Genomic DNA, 20,078 nt, shown 5'->3' with positions numbered 1-20,078 from the left:
AACCAGGACACCGGTTTCCTTCCGGAGGGGGCCTACATTCTCCTTGGACTTTCTTTTGTCCCCTACATACCTATAGAAGATTTTCTTGTTGCTTTTTATATCCCTGCCCAGATTCAATTCCGTCAGGGCTTTAGCTTTCCTCACCCGATCCCTGGCCACTCGCACAGCCTCTTTGTAGTCCTCTCAGGCTACCTGTCTCCGCTTCCAGCCTCTATTGGCTTTCTCTTCACTTTCAGTTGGTCCAGGAGCTCCTTGCTCATCCATGCAGGCCTCCTGGCCTTTTCGCCCAACTTATTCTTCATCGGGATGCACCTCTGCTGAGCTTGGAGGAGGTGCTCCTTGAATGTGGACCAACTTTCCTGGGCCCCTCTTCCCTCCAGGGCCACCTCCCATGGCACTTGGCCCATCAGGTCCCTGAAGAGGCCGAAGTCCGCCTTCTTGAAGTCTAGGGCAGAGAGCTTGCCTTGTAGTTTCCTCGCTGCCCCGTGGATCTTGAACTCCACCGTGTTGCGGTTGCTGCAGCCAAGGCTGTCCTTCAGTTTCACATCCCCCACCAGCCCCTCCCTGTTGGTGAGCACAAGGTCGAGCATGGCACCCCTCCTTGTCAGCTCCTCTATCGCCTGAAGGAGGAAATTGTCATCCACGCATTCCAGGAACCTCCTGGACTGCCTGTGCCCTGCCGTGTTGTCTCTCCAACAGATGTCAGGGTGGTTGAAGTCCCCCATGAGGACCAGGGCTTATGACCGTGAGACTGCTCCTACCTAGCTACAGAGCGCCTCGTCTGCTCTGTCCTCCTGGCCAGGCGGCCTGTAACAGACCCCTACCGTAACATCCCCTGTTTGTCCCCGTCCTCTAATCTTGACCCATAAGCTGTCAGCTCCTTGTCCATCCCCAGGCGGAGCTCCACACACTCCAGCCGGTTGCTGACGTAGAGAGCGACACCCCCTCCTCGTCTGCCCTTCCTGTCCTTTCTAAAAAGCCTATACCCCGCCATGATGACGCTCCAGTTGTACAAGTCGTCCCACCACGTCTCCATGATGCCAACAAGGTCGTAGCCCTGCTCATGTGCACACATCTCCAGCTCTTCCTGTTTATTTCCCATGCTGTGTGCACTGGTATAGAGACACTTCATAGTTAAACAAACTAATATAAGAGTTCAGTAGGTCATATCAATTAACAATTTTTATTTATTTTGATGCATCAATCTTCACTTTTCAATATTGTCCAACAAAGCACATCGATTTGCATACTGACTGGGGTTTAAAACTGGTGAGAAGCCATAAATATTACATTCCAACAGCATAAAGCTAGAAGCTTCATGTAGTATTTTCATATCACAGGTTATGTGTAGCACCATTGACCTTCAAGAACAACTGACCCAATACTGAAACTGATTTAGATATACTCAAGAATTTACTGGGGGAAAGGTAGTGATGGGAGAGTTGAAGTCCTTATCTGAGGTAAAATGGCAAAAAGAATAACAGTATGTGATGTGACATGCTTGTTTTGTGTATTCTCAGTCCTGAACTACAGGTAAGAAAAACTGGAATGGTTTGCAAAGATTTGAGGGCTTCATCTTGTGCTACATAACTTAAAGTTTTCACTGAAGAAAAAACCCTTTAACAGATGCCTTGAATGGAAATGTTAGGTTTAAGAGTAAATATTGAGTCATGATTAACTTTGAAAAATAAAAATATTCAAGATTCACAACATACAACTGGAACAGCTCCCTCTCCCAAATACGTGGGATTGTAGATGTCTAAACATTGACTGAGAAGCTTCACATTTAAAAGCTTTTTTTTTTTCTCCTTTGAAACCTGTTCACAGCCTAATCAACTATGAAAGACAGCACAAGGTCAAACAGATGGACAGCCTACCATGCTAGAGCTCTGAAGTAACGTGTTCATGAGGGTCCCTTAGCTCCAATTCTGATACAACTAAGCAACAGTAACACTTTCAGTGCACAGACACAAATCAGAAAACAGACCCAATCCCAATTCAATCATGTGTCAATCTTCCACAGTAGCAGAATGAATGCAAGATAAAAAAGAATAATTTGAGATAAAATAGGTATCCTTGAGAGATTTCTCTGAATGTATATTAATAGGTACCTTTGCCTAGTGCTCAGTCTACATTACGGTTAAGAATCTTTTCAGTCCTGTGCAGTATTAGTCCAATTTTTCACATTAGCTCTGCACATTATATATATAGTAATGGATACTCGTACTATGTGGCTAAAACAATAAGTATTCAAGTTGCTCCTCCTTGCTGAATGATAAAAAAAAAAAAAAGCTTAAAAACACTGAAATAAGCTGGTCTGCTACAGCCACTATTAAAAAAAAAAAAAAAGAGAGAGAGAAGGGGAGATAATGTAATTTTTTACCCTTCATTCCTCAGCATAGAGTGAAAGCTGCGTATCAGCAAGAGCACTCCCAGCTTAGCGCGTAGCAAATGAAAGGATGGTTCCAGACATTGAAGGAGTTGTGGTTTACTGATTATGGAGGCAGGTTAGAAGGAAAAATAACAGAATATTGCTGAACAACTACACTTTTTCTGTATTATTACCTAAAACCACTCAGGGCTGAGAAATAATGTTTTAAAGGAACTAAATCACTGTAAATGGTGCAATTGAGGGTTTCTGACACTAGTTGGGGCTCCAGAAGCAATACAACTAAATTAATGTAGTACTATGCCTGCCAATTAACTCCTCTGCGGCACACCACTCATAATTAATATATTCCTGTAGTTCTTTCAATTCCAGATCTTGTCTGAATAACTGGCACAATATTGCACTGGAAAGATAGACATACCTAAAGGATTCTGCTCCACAGCCATCAGTTGAAGGGAGTCCCTCTCCTGTAACACTGATAGAGTCCTGTAATTCAATCAGTTTGTGAATTGCATTTCCAGGGCAGAACACAAACATACTACTTTTGAGTACAGGCTCTTTTCTAAAAACATCACTGTAGATTTTGCTTAATCTGGAATTACAGCTCCACAGCACTAATTATCAAATAACAGTAGTATTAAAAAAAATAGAAAATATGAAGCAAAAAAGAATTCTGACCTGTTCTTACCATATCAGTTGTAGTTTGCATGGAAGTTGTCAAACCACAAATCATTATGGCTAATGTCATCTAATTACAACAGCAGACATTTTACAGGTTGCTTGACTGCAACAACATTGAGCAGGCAACATAAAGCAACCATTAGCAAAAACTCTGAGGTGTTTTACTATTTAATTAGTTCTGAGTTTTCAGAAAAAAAAACGTAGCCAAATTCTGTGAGATCTACTTGACAGCTGCATCGGTAAAACCTGCACTATGCCCCCTTTCTGCTGGTATCCTAAGCTTCTACTCTGGATACATTAGGACCTACAAAAAAAAGACAAAAGACAGCCTAGCAGGTACATTTACTGCAGATATCCCAGTGATTGGCAAAACTGGGAGACAACAGGAGAATCAGATAAGTAGTAGAACACTCCGCCACAATTTTGAATTTGGAAAAAAGAAAATACAGATTCACACACAAGCTTTTGCAGTTACCACCATATCACTGTATCATTCTTCCAATTTAAGTTGAGAAAATCCAGTGTTCCAACATTTTATGACTTTTTCTAGGGCAGGCATATTACGGAAACATTCCTTGACACCTTTTTGTTGGGCAGCTCTGCAAATACTTCAACACTTTCACTCTGTGATAAGTACTAGATTAGAAGTACTTTCTTGCCCTCAATTATCCTCACAGTACCCTGCAGATGACCAATTCCAGCAGGTCAGACTGACTGAATATGTAGTTCTCCAGAGGTCCATCAAATCCAGACTCTCTGAAGGTATCCATGAAGCAGTACAGTAGAAGACAGAGAGCAGAGCAGCTGTAATAAATACGTAACCTTTCAGGTAGGATTAGTCAGCATTTGATGATCAGAGGGCTGGAGCACCTCTCCTGTGAGTACAGGCTGAGACAGTTGGGGCTGTTCAGCCTAGAGAAGGGGGAGGCTCTGGGGAGACCTGATAGCGCCCTTCCAGTACCTCAAGGGGGCCTACAGGAAAGACTGGGAGAGACTCTTCAGTAAGGCCTGTTGTGACAGGACAAGGGGTAATGGATTCAAAATAGAGGGAGGTAGATTAGATATTAGGAAAAAATTTTCTACAATGTGGGTGGTGAAACACTGGAACAGGTTGCCCAGAGAGGTGGTTGATGCCCCATCCCTGGAAACGTTCAAGGCCAGGTTGGACGGGGCTCTGAGCAACGTGATCTGGTTGGAGCTGTTCCTGCTCCTTGCAGGGGGGTTGGACTAGATGACCTTTAAAGGTCACTTCCAACCCTAACCATTCTATGATTTAAATGACAACTCAATCTAGTTATGAGGGAATAAAAGGAGAGGAGCAAGTTTCTAGAAGCAAACCGGAAAAACATGAATGCGATCAAAGTCGTGGAAAACACATATTTCTGCTTAAAAAAAAAACCCCCAAAAACTGCCAGAAGTCTTAAGGAATAAAATAATTTGGTTTGAGAGCAAGGGAATAACCAAACATTTTAAGGCAAATTAGTCCACCACAACATCCCAATACAGCAAGTCTGATTAAATCAAAGGCACTAACATCCCTTAATTTAATCTTGATTTGTATTGGGAAACCTTACATACAAGGTTTCTTATATAACTAACCTTTCTATCAATTAGAAACTTATTTTCTTTTTGTAGTTCTCTTTAGAAACGAAGGATTCCATATTTATATTATTTACCTTGTTTTGCAACTATCAAACACAGGCATCTAATTAATTAGGATGGTAGTGTCACAGCCATTATTAACATTAAAGTGATTACCTCATTTAGGTTATTAACAGGTATATTCCATTATGTAGAACATTTTTTTCTCTCCACCTCTTACGCATATTACGGTATATTTAGAAAGAATTTACAACTCAATTAATGTAAACATATCTTGAAGTTATAATAACAAATAAAATTTTATATTATGCAAAATAAAAACAACTGGCTTTCAGTTTCATTGACAATTCATTTGCTTTTATCAGCTATAGTTAATGGGCTGACTTATTTGAGTAGGCATGAACAGATGCACCAAGATGCCTAAAGAGGCAGATAATGGATTGGTATGACTGTCAGAATGACTTAAGCAGATTACAAGCCTAACTTTCAATGGAGATTTGAAGGATTTCCCACTCCTTCAGCATCGCTTTCTCAACTCTGAACAAGAGGAAATCTCTAACTTCTCTTTAGTTAACAGATTAATCACAACACCTTTCTTGCACAACAAAAAGTACTATTTTTTTGGAAAAATGCAGTCAGCTTTCACCATTTTAAAGACTGAATAGATAGATACTTACTGAAGGCAGGATACAATTCCAACACTCAAACTTTTATTTCTCCATAACAACATATAATTCACTAAAAAATGGCCATTTTCATAACTTACAAGTCAAGCTACTTCATCATCTTTCAAACACATACTAAAACTAACTGGTGAAAAAATAAACAAAAAAATCCTAGGCTATTAGTCTAGGCCTTTAAGACTTGCAATATAAAAATAGTTTTGAAATGAAATTTTAAGGATACTGTCTTTAAAAGTTTGATTTTGCTGCACACACAAGAGCTTAGAAAAACTAAGACTAATGAACTAAGGCAATTAAGTTCATTCAAAAAGTAAAAGTGCATTAAGCCCTTATGGGCAAGCTGTCACTGAGAAGAATGACCTCTTCAAGCAGGATTAAACACAGAGCATATGCAAAGGTTCAACATACCATAGTTTCACCAGATTGGTATTTCATTTGAGCTCTCTCAAATACGGTCATAAAAATCTGTATCTGCTTGTACAGTCAAACTTTTCTAAAACAATCACAGAAGAAATATGATATCTCTGGCGTAGACAAAATACAGGAAAGTAACTTTGTATTTTATGACTTTTCTTTCACTTTCATGAAGCAGCAAGACAAAATGCTTTACGATAAAGGCTCCCAGATCACAGCTTAACATGCATTTAATACAGCACTGATATACATACAAGAGAGTAACTCTTACTCACTCTTCAGCCTACATACTGGTTCCAGCCCTCTGTTATGCTAGCAGAACTGTTTCCAGGTAATTTGTGACCAGATCTAGAGACAGACCATACCAGAATAAACAATCATATAGAATAAAATTGTTTCTTAGATTAATCAGTCTCCTTAATCTACTTTACCACACAACTTCAGAAACGCTTGTACCAATAAAGCTTAACAATACCACTAGCTGGGGACACATAGGTATTTTCTTTCTAGGCAGAAATGTCATCTAAAATGCATGTCAACTACAGCCTGAGATATAGCCTATGCACCTTGGATGCCCAACAAGAAAAAGGAATTACTCTTTTGAGTAGCACCTCCATCATCATATATCTTCTAATTAGAAGACAAACTTTAAAAAAAAAAAATTTTTTATAAACTTTTCTGCTTTTGTCTTTTTAATTAACCTTCTACATAGTATCGCAACATCAATTGCAAATACTACTGCATTAAGTATTGGCTACTATTTCACATGAAACTTATATATACAGTCAACTCAGATTCTTAGAAGCATATCTGTAAATTGAAACTTGCAAGTATTGTTTATCGCATAAATCCAATGGGATACAAAAGTTTAGGCCACACTTTAAATGCTAAACTCCTAACACTGAAAGGCACATTGTTTACATTTTTTATATTCTTCCGCAAAGATTTAATGTATCTCAATTGTACTATCACCATTCGATTACTTGTTTTAACAAATAGTGCAGGCAACTTTCACCATATAACCAAGTCTAGTCTACTGGTTAAAAAAAAAAAAAAAAAAACCAAAAAAAAAAAACAACCCAACCAGTCTGGAAAATTTATATAGCCTAACCCCACCTGGAGTTCCACTCTGAAGGTAAATTTACATGGTGGGGAGAAACAGAACCTTAGTCAAGTTGGGGGAAAAAAGAAAAACCAGTTTGTGTTGTTTTGTGGTTTGTTTTTTTTTTTTTTTAAAAAGAAAGAAAAAGTCTTCCCGATTTACAAAGGTCACTAGCGTCTCTCAACTAGCCCAACTTACGATCACTGAACTTCCCACATAATTATTTGAAGACTTCTGTTGTGGATAGCTTGGGGTCCTAAAGCTTTGACTTCAAATTAAGGCTTAAAAATCTTTATCATGCTGGTGGTAAACAAACTAGGGAGTTGTTTGGTTTTGTTTAGGGTTTTGTTTGTGTGTGTGCAGTTTTTAATGGCTGGTCTTTGGGACAGGGGAGGTGGTGGTTAAATCAGGACAATTATTTGCTCTTCCCTCACTGAAGCCTAACCACTTTGCTTTCAAGAGCTTTTAAAGCTAATCAAAGTACACCTAAGAGCCTGAACACAGAATTACAAAAAAAAAAAGCCTATCCCATCACTTGCAAAATAATAGAAAACTGAATAGAGGAAAACATCCATTTTTTTAGGTTATTAGTCATATAACCAAATACAAATCAAAGCCTATCTTGGTATACACAATCACTATATTTGAGGAAAACTGGATAAGACATCCTAAAATTGTAAGCAGCTTCTCACGCAGCACCATAATTACGGAGTCACGACTACAAATTACCAGTAGATAAAAATGAGAGGTTTTAAACCAGGCATAACATTGGATCTGAATTTCCCAAGTTAATTGCTAGAGCATAAGTGTTCCATCTTCACTATGGCACTTTCTGATGGTTCTTACCTTTGTTAAAAAGCTATTAAAGCCTCAGAACATTACTCACTAAAAAAAAATGTAGTTAATTGTAATGGAATTTTTATTCAATTCTCAACACACCATAAGCTTTTTCCGACCACTTTGATTCACATCCTGGATTTACCATAGATGATTTTCATATTAAAAACCCATAAGATTACTTTAATAATACACCTGTTTATAACAGCAGCTATTAGCAATAAGTAAGAAAGGAAGGTTGAGAAAAGTGTGAAACAATTACTTTAATTAATACGTGAAAAACCAATATTCGTACAGTAAGGAAGACAGTCAAGTGAAAAGTAGTATTTTGGGATTAGATTTCACAAGACTGCAGATCCAATCCCACGCCAGCCTAGTGCTAGATGAAGCAACCCCACTCTCACTGCCCCATTCCCTTCTCTAAACAGCCTTGACACTTGTCTGACTCTTTCAGACAAAAATAGCTCAGCACACTAACCAAGTGATTTTTTTTTTTCCCTTGACCTAGGCAAGCTTTCTGCTGGTTCAGCAAGCTGCAGTAAGTAGTTGATGGGGATGAGATGAGTATTAGAGCAGGCATGAGAAGACAGTTGTCATCCATTTTGACAGCCACTAGACTGCCTACCTTACAGAAAACAAGCAAATTGGATTCAACAGGTTTGACTGTCACTCAAAACCAGAAAGCAGTTTCTCTTCTCTATTGCCAACTGTTGCTGAACTGTGTTACACTAGTGACAATACACCTAAAAATTCCAGAAATAAAACTTCTTGCTGTCTAGTCCAAAACTAATTAAATGCAGCAAAAGGAAACACCTAGTAGCAGCAGGCAGCAATAACAGGATGGAAGATTTTAACAACCGCTAATGGTTGGCAGTCAACATATACATTAGTGGCATTATTGGCATGCTACTAGAAATGCTTGCCAGAGATCAGCACCTGCTTCATCATTATGCCAGTCACTACATGCCCTAAAATCATCCAGTAATTCCTTGTAGGTCCTCATCCACTGAGATAATAACCTGTCAATAGATAGTTTTAATAAATCATGAACTTTGTCACTGAAAATTGAATCTTCTATTCAGTTTAGGTGAACACACAGTCTTGAGAAGACCATTTTCCAGACAGCTCAGTATTAATCGGGCAGGTTTCACTTATCAACTTCTACATAGCAGAGCATTAACTATGCAAAGATTACCACAGGGAAAATTACTCTTCTCCTGGAAGTTGATTTTATGTCTTTCAAAGACCCACAAAGCTCATAAATGTTTTCAGCATTCTCCCACTCCTTTTTCAAAAAACTACTTCAAGGTAAAAATGTAGGCCTACATTATCCATTACCTTCATAAAACCTACACCTCCTCCTCCAGAGTTTTGTCACTTGTCACAGCTCAAACCCTCTCCTCTCAAATCTCGGGACATAAATTTCTCAGTAGATTGTACAGTCACAATTCTTCAGAGGAAGATTTCACCAAATTGTAGACTTTCTGATTACACAGTGAACAAATCAACTTATCTATTCAACATATAAACCTATGGACTTGAGTAAGTGGCTATGTATTTCTTAATTTTTTATTTTATAATCTTTGAAACTATATAAACAAATTGTTTTTTTCTTGCCCTATCAGTTACAGTTTGCTATGCTTCTTTAGTGTCAAAGTCAGTCAACTCAAGACGCTGATGCTGACAGAGTTCGATATTCTTTGGAAACAAGGAAGAAAGGAAAAAACTCCCCCCTTCCCTTTTTTTTTTTAAAAAAAAAAAAAGTAGTAAAGAATTACAAAGCAGTCCATGGGATTTTGTTTAATTTTCATAAGCTAACAGAAAATGCAGACTTTGCTTACAATAACTGTAGAAATAATAAGAAAGAGAGAAGGATAACCCCAAGGCTCTTAGTAACACAGTTCTGTCACTTTCCCCTTACAGGCTCTGCCATTCATGCTGGCTCCATTCACTACACTGATAGAAACTATTTATTTCCCAGGGTTAGTTTTCCTCTTACTTTGCCTCACAAAAACAGGAAAGCATACGTAGCAAGAAGAATAAATGAAGAATACACATATATCTTCCTGGGCACTCACAGAACACACAGAAGAAACAGAGGTTCAAGTCTTTTTTTTTTTTTTTTTGTCTTTTTTTTTTATTATTTTTAGAAGTAGCATACTTTTTCACGCTCATTATCCACCTCCAATAGTCATTTAGTTTCTGAAGTCCTAGAGATCACTGAGACAGCACTATGTTAGGCAGCAAGAGTAACTAAAAATGATCTTCAGTAACTGAAGGAGGCATGTCTTTTCTTCCCCCAAAAAAAATCTTCAAAAACTTCATATCACTTCTTAATAACTTTACATAGCAAACTCACAATACAGGCATTTCATTTTAGTGGAAAGATGGCAAAAGGTAGTGGGACACTGAAAAAACGAGGGGCCAAGTCTTTTGGTTGTGTTCTGTAAGCACTTTCTTTCAATTTATGTGCTCTTCCAAAAAGGAAAACCTACTAGCCACTGACCATGAAGACATCAAGGCAGACAGTTTGTCTGCTCAAAAACACAAACCTTAAGTGTGGAACTAAAAGTCTTACTTGAAACTGATCCCAGGCACTAATATCGGGATTAAAGATAATCAAATATAATCAATTAACATAATTAATTTATAAAGCCACCATTAGTAAATCAGCTATCTAAATGTTGTCATGTACAGAGGCAGAACACAAAAATGTAAAAACTGTCATTGATTTAAGAAATTGAAAGTTAAACTCAGAGGGGGTGAAAAGAGAGATATCTGAATTAACTTGCCAAAACTCAGAGTGAGAGAATTAGGTCTTCTGAACCCTAGACAACGTCCAACTAGATCACCTTTAGAAGTTCTCCTATCAACTATGAAGCAACTTCACCTTTAGGAAGGTAAAGCCTTGTTAATTTCTTCTTGAACAAGAAAATATACAGCCAAAGTCATCATAAGGAGCCAGTAAGAGTTGCAAGAAAGTAGTAAGAAACTTGATCTAGATCAGAAACAAAGCAGACTTTGCAAACAAAAGAGAAACATGAATTGCAAAGTTAGCCAGCCCAGACATGCTTGCATAGGCAAATCGTTTCAATGAAGTCAAACAAATTAACTTTAAAAAGCAAGCTGTATTTGCCTCACTTCCTAAGTAAAGGAAATTCATGCTATTACTAAGTGGGCAGGTCTAAAACCCCAAATCAGTTTTCAAAAATAAGAGATTAAAAAAAAAAAAAAAAAAAAAAAAAAATGCTAAATTCTTAAGTTTTCAAGGAGATCCATTTTTTTTCACCACCACCCAGCTACTTATTAGCACCTCTGCTGAGGAAAAGGCTGCTACATGGCTTGACAATTTATCAGGAATCAGATTCCAAAAGAGGAGACAGGCACTGGAAACCAGGTTTTAGTAATTAACAGTAAAGGTTTGGGTTTTTTTTTTTTTGTGTACAAATGAAAAAACATGAGGTTATTAATAAGCAATCTAAACCAAAACAAAACTAATCCCAAAGTCAGCTAAAACAGTCCCACCTCTGTTTCCAGCAACCAATCCCTCAAGTAAGTAGCCACCCTGCTGAATCTCAGGTGTATATGCACACTTATTTGGTGAACCCAAACAGACTGATCATCTATGAAGAGTAATAGAAGGTGCAAAACATAGGCAGAAACTGATCATGCCAGCTTACATAGCATCAGTACTGAGCCACAGACATAAGGAGAAAACAAGTGCAGCAAGTTTTTCTACACCACCATCACCTATTAGCAAGGATCAAGAGAGAACACTTTTGGTTCTTTTTTCCTTGGTAAGAAGGGACACAAAAGTAACACCTATGCCAACCAAAATAAGAATCACAGATTCATGAGTGTGTTGCACTTAAGTAAAAGCCACAAAAAGAAGTACTGAAGTCTTGGATTCAGGAGTATTTATGCAAGGAGAAGTTGGAGAATATTGCTCTTCTTTCCCCCAACAGAGGACATTTCAACACCTCCAGCTGTGCTATAAAGAAAGTAAATTTCTTGATACTAGGTTCTGTTCTCTGCTTCATGACTCCAAATATGAAGGCGACAAATGATAGGGAAAATTTACTGAACTAATGCAGTCTGCAATATAGACCAGAAGTAACATAGGAATTTAAGGTATACTACTCAACATTCAAACTTGAAAAATTATTGCTTTACTAGGTAAAGCATGCAAGAACTATCAAAACCAAGATTTCACCTAATATAATATCATGGCACACATTAAAGCGGGCCCTGGTTTGTCCTGTAGATTCTTTTTAAACCGTTATTTTAATGACATTCCTATATCCGTCTATCCCCTGAAAAGATCAACACAGTTTGAACTCCGAATCTTCAAATTCCAACCAAAGACTGCAGTAACTTCAGCTAAAACCCAATCTTTTTGGTTTTACTATATCAAGTTTCTTCTCTTCTGGTTTATCATGATACATATGGAAGTCATGAAAGGCTAAAGGATGAAGAGAGACCTCTGGATGGTATAAAGAAAAAATCATGCTTTCTCCTCTACTCTTATAATTCTTAGCCTTCAAGGTAGAGTTTTCTAAAAGCATATTGCACACAAATATATAGAGGCTGCTGTTCCATACAATACTCTAATTATACTTTTACTTACTTCAAAGGGAGCCACTTCCTGGGGAAGGAAAGGAAAGGGGGAAGGAGAGAGAGAAAAAAAAAAAAATATCACACTTCTGTGCTATCAGTCTGAAGAAATTACTGTCGAACATAGGAAGGTGACAGGACGCAGATGGTCAGTAGTTACACAGCTAGGCATCAGGACAGGAGGCAAGTGGAGCACAGGAACATCTCGCTGTTCTGCCAACAATCTATCAAGCTTAGTATACTCCCCAGTCCGTACCACCTACGTGAAGAAAAAACAACCCTGTATTTCCTCACAGGGAATTATGGAATACTGGAACAATCCACCTCAAAGAATGTTGTGATGTTCTTCTACCTGCTACCTAATAGACTAGATTATGCTCTGAAATAAAACTCCTGTCTCTAGTCTTAGCACTTACTATATATAATGCTCATCATCCCTAAAGAGTACAATTCTTTTCAAAATCTTTCTGAACTCTTGCTCTCACTTACATTCTACAGCTTATTGAAAGATAAATCAGAGCATTTCAACTCCAAGTTTACCATATCCATTTTACCAAATGGCTCCTTGCTCTTCTAAGAGGGATATACACGGGTTTGTATTTGTTTTTGCCAGTAATTTGCATTCAGTTACAGATCAATGCACATTCAGTCAGCTCATACTGAAAGTGAACATGGGTGAAGTAATGATACTCAGACTCTAATCAGCTGTGCTAAAGCAACTTCGTGAAATCCATTAACTTTTCTGAAAAACTGGAAAAGTACTTCAAAAATTTTTGAGCTAGGAAATGAAAAACATCTATGAAGTACACAAAAATTGTGACAACAGTTTTTTTGACCTGCAGGTTCTGCTTTTTTCTTCTTGTAGGCTACAGAAGATCAAGGCATTTCTCAAAAAAAGTGTAACTTCTATGAAAATGTTAGTATAATACTACGTCAGGCAAAATAGCTTTCTCACTTGTTGGCTTCCCTCTACTAGTAACCAATGTAGGGCATGTACAAAAGAGCATATAATAGCAGGGCAAGGAGGAATACCTTCCATTGATCAGTCATCTTGATATCTGCAGAGTCTGAGAAGATACTCCCTGTTTGATAGTCTCTGATGATGCTACCTACAAATCAGTTGTTTCAACTTCCTTGTAATGTTTTCACATTCCCAATATGCTGCTGCACCAGGTATTTTAGTTACACATGGTGTAAAGGAGTATCTAATTTGTTTTCAATCCATAGAATACAGAAATCTTTCAAAAACAGGGAAAACAAAACACAAAATAAAGACACCAGCTACCTATTTACTTTCTTCATGACATGTTTCATAATGTCTCTTATCTCTCCACTGGTATCTCCCTCCTTATGTGAAAAGCCCTAGGCAATTTTTGACCTACCTTTCTCTTAGCCTAATACAACCTTTTTGAGGTAGACAAGGGAAAATACCCAAACTGCATTAAGTATTAAATATATGCCCCCAGAAAGGATTTATACAATGGGGTACCAATGACATTTTCTTCTCAACTGTTAATTCTAGCATGATTCACCTTTTGATTGCCAAGTACTGAGCTGCTGCTTTCACAGAACTGTATCACCAAGATGCTTTAATGAACGGTGGTAGCTAATTCAGAGATCAGCACTTCTGAATACATACACAGATATTTTTTAATCCTGTGGATTAATATATAATGAAATAACAATCCAATGATTATACATGTAAAAGCACCGTCCAAATGAAAACTTCTAGTAGTATCTCCAAAGCTTTCAAATAGACTACAGCTTATCTTATACACATGGGCAATGGGAAAGACTCTCTTAAGAGAAGAACTTCGGTGAATAGATATGGCATAATAGAAACCAATTTCAGTTTGCATCTATACCAACTTGTTAAAACAAACACCATCAAACAACTTATTAAACATACACCTGCAGTCTTCACTTCAACAGAGCATCCACAATGGCTTATAAAAAGTAAAAGCATAAAACTTAACACAAGTGTAAACTGCCTGCACAGTTAATTGTTTTGATTTTCCATTTTGTCTTGTTTCTCTAGAAGTAGCAATCACCTCCCAACGTACACACTTTCACCACTTGAGCCTATCATATAACTTCAAGTGATCGGTTATGAGCAATTTTGAACTTTAAGTGCCAAACATCCTCTAGATTTTTAGCAGTTAAAGTTAACTGAACCAGTAAGAGATCCACTGTTTTGAAACAATAACCCTTTTTTTTTCCAACATCAGTATCACAATCTATTTTCTGCACATTCAGGGTTTTTTGTTTTTTTTTCAGATTACCTAACATAGCAACAAACATCAGTGCAAAAATATTTGTCTTTTTAACCTTCTGTTTTTCAACTTAAGACCACACAGCACAAGGTCTGCCTTAATCACGCTGCCGCTACGTTTTTTCACTCCTTTACGCTGCCTTCGTTTAAACTGGAATAGGACGGAAAGGAAGCAAAGCGAAGAGCTAAGAGTTACTTATACTGCCTTTAACATGGACACTTCGGAGTGGAAACTCTTTTGCCACCCTACACCGCTTTTCCCAAGCCCACCAGGACACGGTGGAAGGGCCCCAGAGCCCCCTAGCCCCGGGGGGCAGAGCGCCCACTTCAGCCGGCCTCCGGCCCGGCTGCCCGCGGAGCGCGGAGCCAGAGGAGACAAAAGCCGAGAGGGGCCGGAGCGCGGCTCCCGCCGTGCGGGCCCCGCCGCCGCCCCACACGCGCAGCCCGAGCCCTGCCGCCGACGGGCCCCGCGGGAAGTTGCGAAGGCCGATCCCGAGGCCCGGAGGTCGGTGCTGGCGGCCCCGGGACCGGCGGGGCCCCGCGGGGACAGGGACGAGGACGGCCGCTGGGGCGGAGTAGACCTAACCGGGCCCCAGCGGCGGGAGGGCGGGGAGGGCGCCACCGCCGCCATCCCGTCCCACCCCGCTCGGCGGCGGCGCCGGGGCTGCGGGAGCTCAGGCCGGCACGGGCGGCGGGATCCGACACCCGTGGTCGGCGCCATGCAGCTCCGGGGCGAGGGGCAGGCGCACCCGGGCCGCCATCTCCTACCTGCTCGGACGGGACCCAGCTTGGCGCTTCCCCCCACTACAGGCCGCGTCTCATTGTGCTCCTGCTGCTGCCGCCGCCATTTCCCCGCCGCCACCGCCTCACTCCCCCCAACTGTCAGGTTCCTCCATTCACCTGGGCCCGGGACAGCCTCCTCCCCCTCCCTTCCCCCTGCGCTGCCAGCCCTACGCAAACGGAGCACCTCCCCCACCCTTCCCGCCTATACCAACGGGGGCCGCCCAACGCCCGCAACGCAAGCTCGCTCCGAGAATTCCACCCTGCGCAGCATGCACGCTCCACATCCCCACAGTATGAAAAGCGCCAGGCGATTGGCGGCGAAAGCCGGGTAAAAGGTGAAAGGTTCATAAGACAGCCAATGAGATAGCGGGATACAGGAACGGCCGGGGAGCCGCCGGGTGGTCCAGGGGCTCACGTGTGTGCGCGCTCCCCTCCCCCCGCCGGAGGGCTGCGAGGCTCCGGGACCCCGGCTCTCCTGCTCCCCGCGCACGCGCGTGGGCGGGTCTCGCGGGCTCGGGAGGCGGCGGGCGGCAGCGCTGAGGCGAGGGCGGCGCCCTCCATGTTGGGGGGTAGGCGCGGGGGGTGTGGGCCCGTTGAGGCCGCTTCCGGGGAACCGGTTTTCCCTCTGCGGCAGAGGAGCGGTCACGGAGAGGCGGATCTGAGGGAATGGGGTTGTCCTACAGTACGGCTCCAGGCGAGCCCGAGGAGAAAGCCGATCCCTTTGGCAGTGTCTGGGGAGAGCAGCCCTGGGCTCTCTCATGGCTGCGTCTCGAAATCCCACCTTCCCATACAGGCAGATGGTCATTTCCGTCAGGAGTGTCCTTCCTGTCAAAGGCGTGGTGCTGCTTTTCCAGCAGGGAGCTGCTGCCCTCAGCCCTTGCTGGTGCTGGGCCCGGGAAGTGGAAGAAGAAAGGGCTGCTGGAGGCGGCTGGATGTATGGGTGCTCCCTAGGCAGCATCTCCTTTTGCCATTGCTTAAGGCAGACCGTTGACTAGCTGGACCACTGGTCTCACTCTGTTGTCTTGTACACACTCATTTACTTAAGTGACATTACTAGCTACTGTTAATTTTTTTTTTTTAGAGTGTCCTGAATTTCTTGGATTAGGCAGCTGATACAGGGTAACTTTTCCGCCATCAAAACCCTTCAGCCGCAGATGAAGAATCAAAAGCAAATGCATGATACTGAAACATGGGAACACAATTTCTCTTGTGCTTAGCATGCTGCCATTTTCCAGCTTTTATTTTGATGACAGTTGACAAAAATCTGCAAGCTGTGTCCTTGGAAAACTGTCAGGAAACTTGTAAGACAATGAAAAAACTGAACAGATTATCTACCTAAACTGGGCTGTAGCACAAGACAACTGCTGTAAAATGCTTGATGTAGGAGAAAGTTCAGTTTTAAGTGTCAAGAACTGGTCAGTAAGGTAGGACATAGGACTGAAGTGTATCAGTTTACAAAAACTTAACACATTTGGAGCTGTGTTGCAGTTTTATTTGAATTCTAATCTCAGTTAATTCCCTAGTTCCCACCTTCTGTGGCGTTGCTTACCAACACCGCTCTGTTTGTGACTGGTGAGAAGACTGAGCCCTCCTCATGGAGTTGTAGCTAATAACCAAGCCTCCAGGCCTGATTACCTCGTGACTTGGATCCATAGCCACAGCCTGGACCAGACAGACACTTAGGGCAAGTAGTGGAAAAGGTAACTCTTGCAAATTCAAATTGGGAGTTTGAAAGTCACTTGGCCTAGTGTAAGTACTGATGGATCATCAGCTGAAATGCAATAATCACGCACATCTTGTCACATCCCCAAATAAATGGCAGTTTTATGAAATGAGAGAGGAATCGTCCTGCTGAATATCTGGTCATCTGTTAAATAGTGGTGGAGCACAAAACTGCTGCTTCACTCCTGAAGAGCTGTGTCTGGAAGCGACCATGAAAAAGCTGCATCTGTCTTAAAACACCCTACTTGTTCTTCAATGCTTTGTGCTCGTCTTCTGCAGTGTCAGTGAATGTTTGTCACTGTCAATGTTCCACTGTAAGATTATCCTGTTACCCTCCATGGAGTTAATAGTTCATCCTTTTTACCTTGATGCCCTTCTTCTCAGGGTTTCATTTATATTATTTAGAAATTAAATTGCTGACCAACAGAAAGGGTTTGGTTGTGGGTTGTTTTGGGTTTGTTGTTTCGTTTTGGTTTTTTTTTTTTCTGAACATGGAAAAACGAACTGTGCCAAAAGGTGGACGTAAGTGGTGAAAAGCTTTACTGTTAGGGATCACACTTTATTTTGGTGTCATTCTAACTGCTAAATGCACAATTCAGTTTTGAAGCTGAACTCTTCCTCCTTGTCCTTCCCTCACACACATGTCCAAAAGCTCAATGACTTTTCAGTAGTTTGCTTGCTTTTTGTGCAAGAAAAAAAAAAAAAACCACCACTGTATTTTACCATAGTTTACCATCATGATGGGATACACAGACTTAAAGCTTGGAAGAACAGGCCTTCCTATAGTGCTAATGAGTGGTCAGATCTAAGGACTGACCACTCACACAAATCACACAAAAAAATGTAAAGATACAGCCACATGTGGTCAATGTGGTCACTCTCGTGGAAGGAAATCTTTAAATAATGTAAATAGACATTGCTGGCCCCTTTCTGCCTCTTCCTGGCACCTCCTTTCCCTGGAGGGTGGATTTGCTTGTGTGCTGTATTTCACTGATCCTGTTTACTCTGTTGCAAAACCTTGCAAGGTGTGCAGGTACAGCAGCAGTTACCCTTGTCTTAGGCCAGGTGACCAAGTTAGCAGTCTCCTGAGATCACATATACTTGCACAAGGACTGGAGATCGTCCTTCTTGCCTAATAAAGAAAATGATGACAACCACAAATGCAATGCAAAGCTACTTCTGGCCAGCCACTCCCCTTTTAAGTTGTGCTGAAGGCAATGTGTGTGCAACAGAAGTTCTGTCACTGGAGGTCCAGCCTCCCTCATTCCATCTGCACTCTATCAGGAACTTACCGTCTCCCTTAATGTAACTCTGCCTACAAAGTCGGTATGAGAAGATAAAGCTAACTGGAGCACTCTAAGGTTCATTTAAACCAACCTTAGTAAAATTATTTCAGATTCAAAGTGATCTAGAGGCCCAGGGTATTTTCAAATTAAGTATTTTCTTGGCTTAAACCTCTGTTGCTCTTTAGAGGACATCCTCTGTAATGCCTATGTTGTTAAATATTAGAGTATTAAGTATTTTTATAGCATTGAAGGGGCATCCTTCTGATTTTATGGATGGAAGAATAATTACATCCCGTGACAAAAGCTTAGGAAGAAGAGCAGCTGTTCAGTCTTATCCAGTGGGAACTGTCAGAACATATGGGTCTATTTTTCCAATTTTAGCTGAAGTACTGAAGGAAATTGGCATTCTTGATTATTTCTAACATAAAATAGAGCAGAAAGAAACACTCCTTAATCCTCTGCAGGCCCTGATTAAGTAATGAATTTTATCCAATTCAAGTAAGTTCAAAGAGAAGGCAAGCAGAATATTTAAAACACAGAAAACAAAACACAAATGCCAGGAGAATCCTGGAAGTTGTTTTCATATTGAAAAAGGGTGTCTTTCTCCACAGCTGCTTCCTCCTTGAGCCTGTCTGCTGACAGGAGTTTTTGATTTAAAAACACAGTTAGGATAAAATTTGTGCTATTCCTTGTTATTGTATCGCCACTATCTTCTCTCCATTCTAAGAAATGGATATTTTATGCCATATGCTTGCAGGACAGCTAACCTTCAGAGTTTATGCCCAAATTAAAAAAAAAATGACTTTTATGTTGATTTCACAAATTTCTTACAAAGATTATTAAAGAAAAGTAAGATGAAGTCATCAATGTGATACACAAGTCTAAAAAAAATCCACATATTTCAAACTGCTTGGTATTCAATGTTTGGTAAAACCCACACAAACAGCCATAAAACGAAAGTAAGCAGGCTGTTGGGCAGAAAGAATAAAATAGCCCAACTAATTAAAATCCCAAACAGAATACATAATAATGTACCAAATTCCAGCTGTCCCCGTATCTTTAGTACTGGAAATACTGGTATTTTACTCAATGGGATAACTGTTGTAAGACAACAGGAAAATAGAGACATTTATCTCCCTTCTCCTTTTTAAAAAATTGTATCAGTAAGGGATGAGGGAGGTTGTTTCTGGTTTTTTTTTCCTGTTGGGTAGGAGTAAGAAAAAATTATGTTTGGGTTAGAAAAGAGGAAAATTGCAATTAAAAAAATCACTAGGTTACAAGTAATTGTCTTTGTTCATGCTATAGAACCGTGTAATCACGCCAGCAGAAACCAGGCTTTCTGCTTTTTGGCTCTAGGAGTCTTGTCAGGTTCTAAAATGGACTCTGAAGAGATTCCTTCTTGCGAGACAATGGTGACCTCTGTTGTTCCCTCCTGTTGATACCAGCTGTGATGCAATTTTGTCATTGCTCACACGCCATTTCAATAATGATACAAGCTGGCAGTTAGTGAGAAAATATGGCCTAGAGTATTGTTAGCAAGTTTCTGTCCGGGAAAGGAAGTGTGTATTCTGCATCCCACTTCAGAAAATTTAACTTGAGATTTTCCTCTCAAACAGCCCCTAGTCTGGCTACCAGGTTTTTCAGTTCACAGCTGTGAATCACTGCAGAAAAGAGCAATTGCAAACCTTTTAAA

At 40.6% G+C, this 20,078-nt stretch overlaps 1 protein-coding gene across 1 annotated transcript in view; it reads right to left on the bottom strand.

Moving 5' to 3' along the window:
• DICER1 (dicer 1, ribonuclease III) overlaps window positions 1–15,440 on the bottom strand; it is a 68,048-nt gene extending 52,608 nt beyond the window's left edge. Inside the window, exon 1 of the mRNA XM_086750246.1 lies at window positions 15,363–15,440. The gene's annotated coding sequence lies outside the window, so the exon portion shown is untranslated. The remainder of the gene's footprint in view (window positions 1–15,362) is intronic.
• Between the last annotated feature and the right edge of the window lie 4,638 nt (window positions 15,441–20,078).

Source organism: Chlamydotis macqueenii, chromosome 5 (assembly GCF_036417535.1).
Source record: "Chlamydotis macqueenii isolate bChlMac1 chromosome 5, bChlMac1.mat, whole genome shotgun sequence".
NCBI classification, from domain to species: domain Eukaryota; kingdom Metazoa; phylum Chordata; class Aves; order Otidiformes; family Otididae; genus Chlamydotis; species Chlamydotis macqueenii.
Note: the sequence above shows the minus strand (reverse complement) of the source record. Positions and strands in the feature narration are given on the sequence as shown.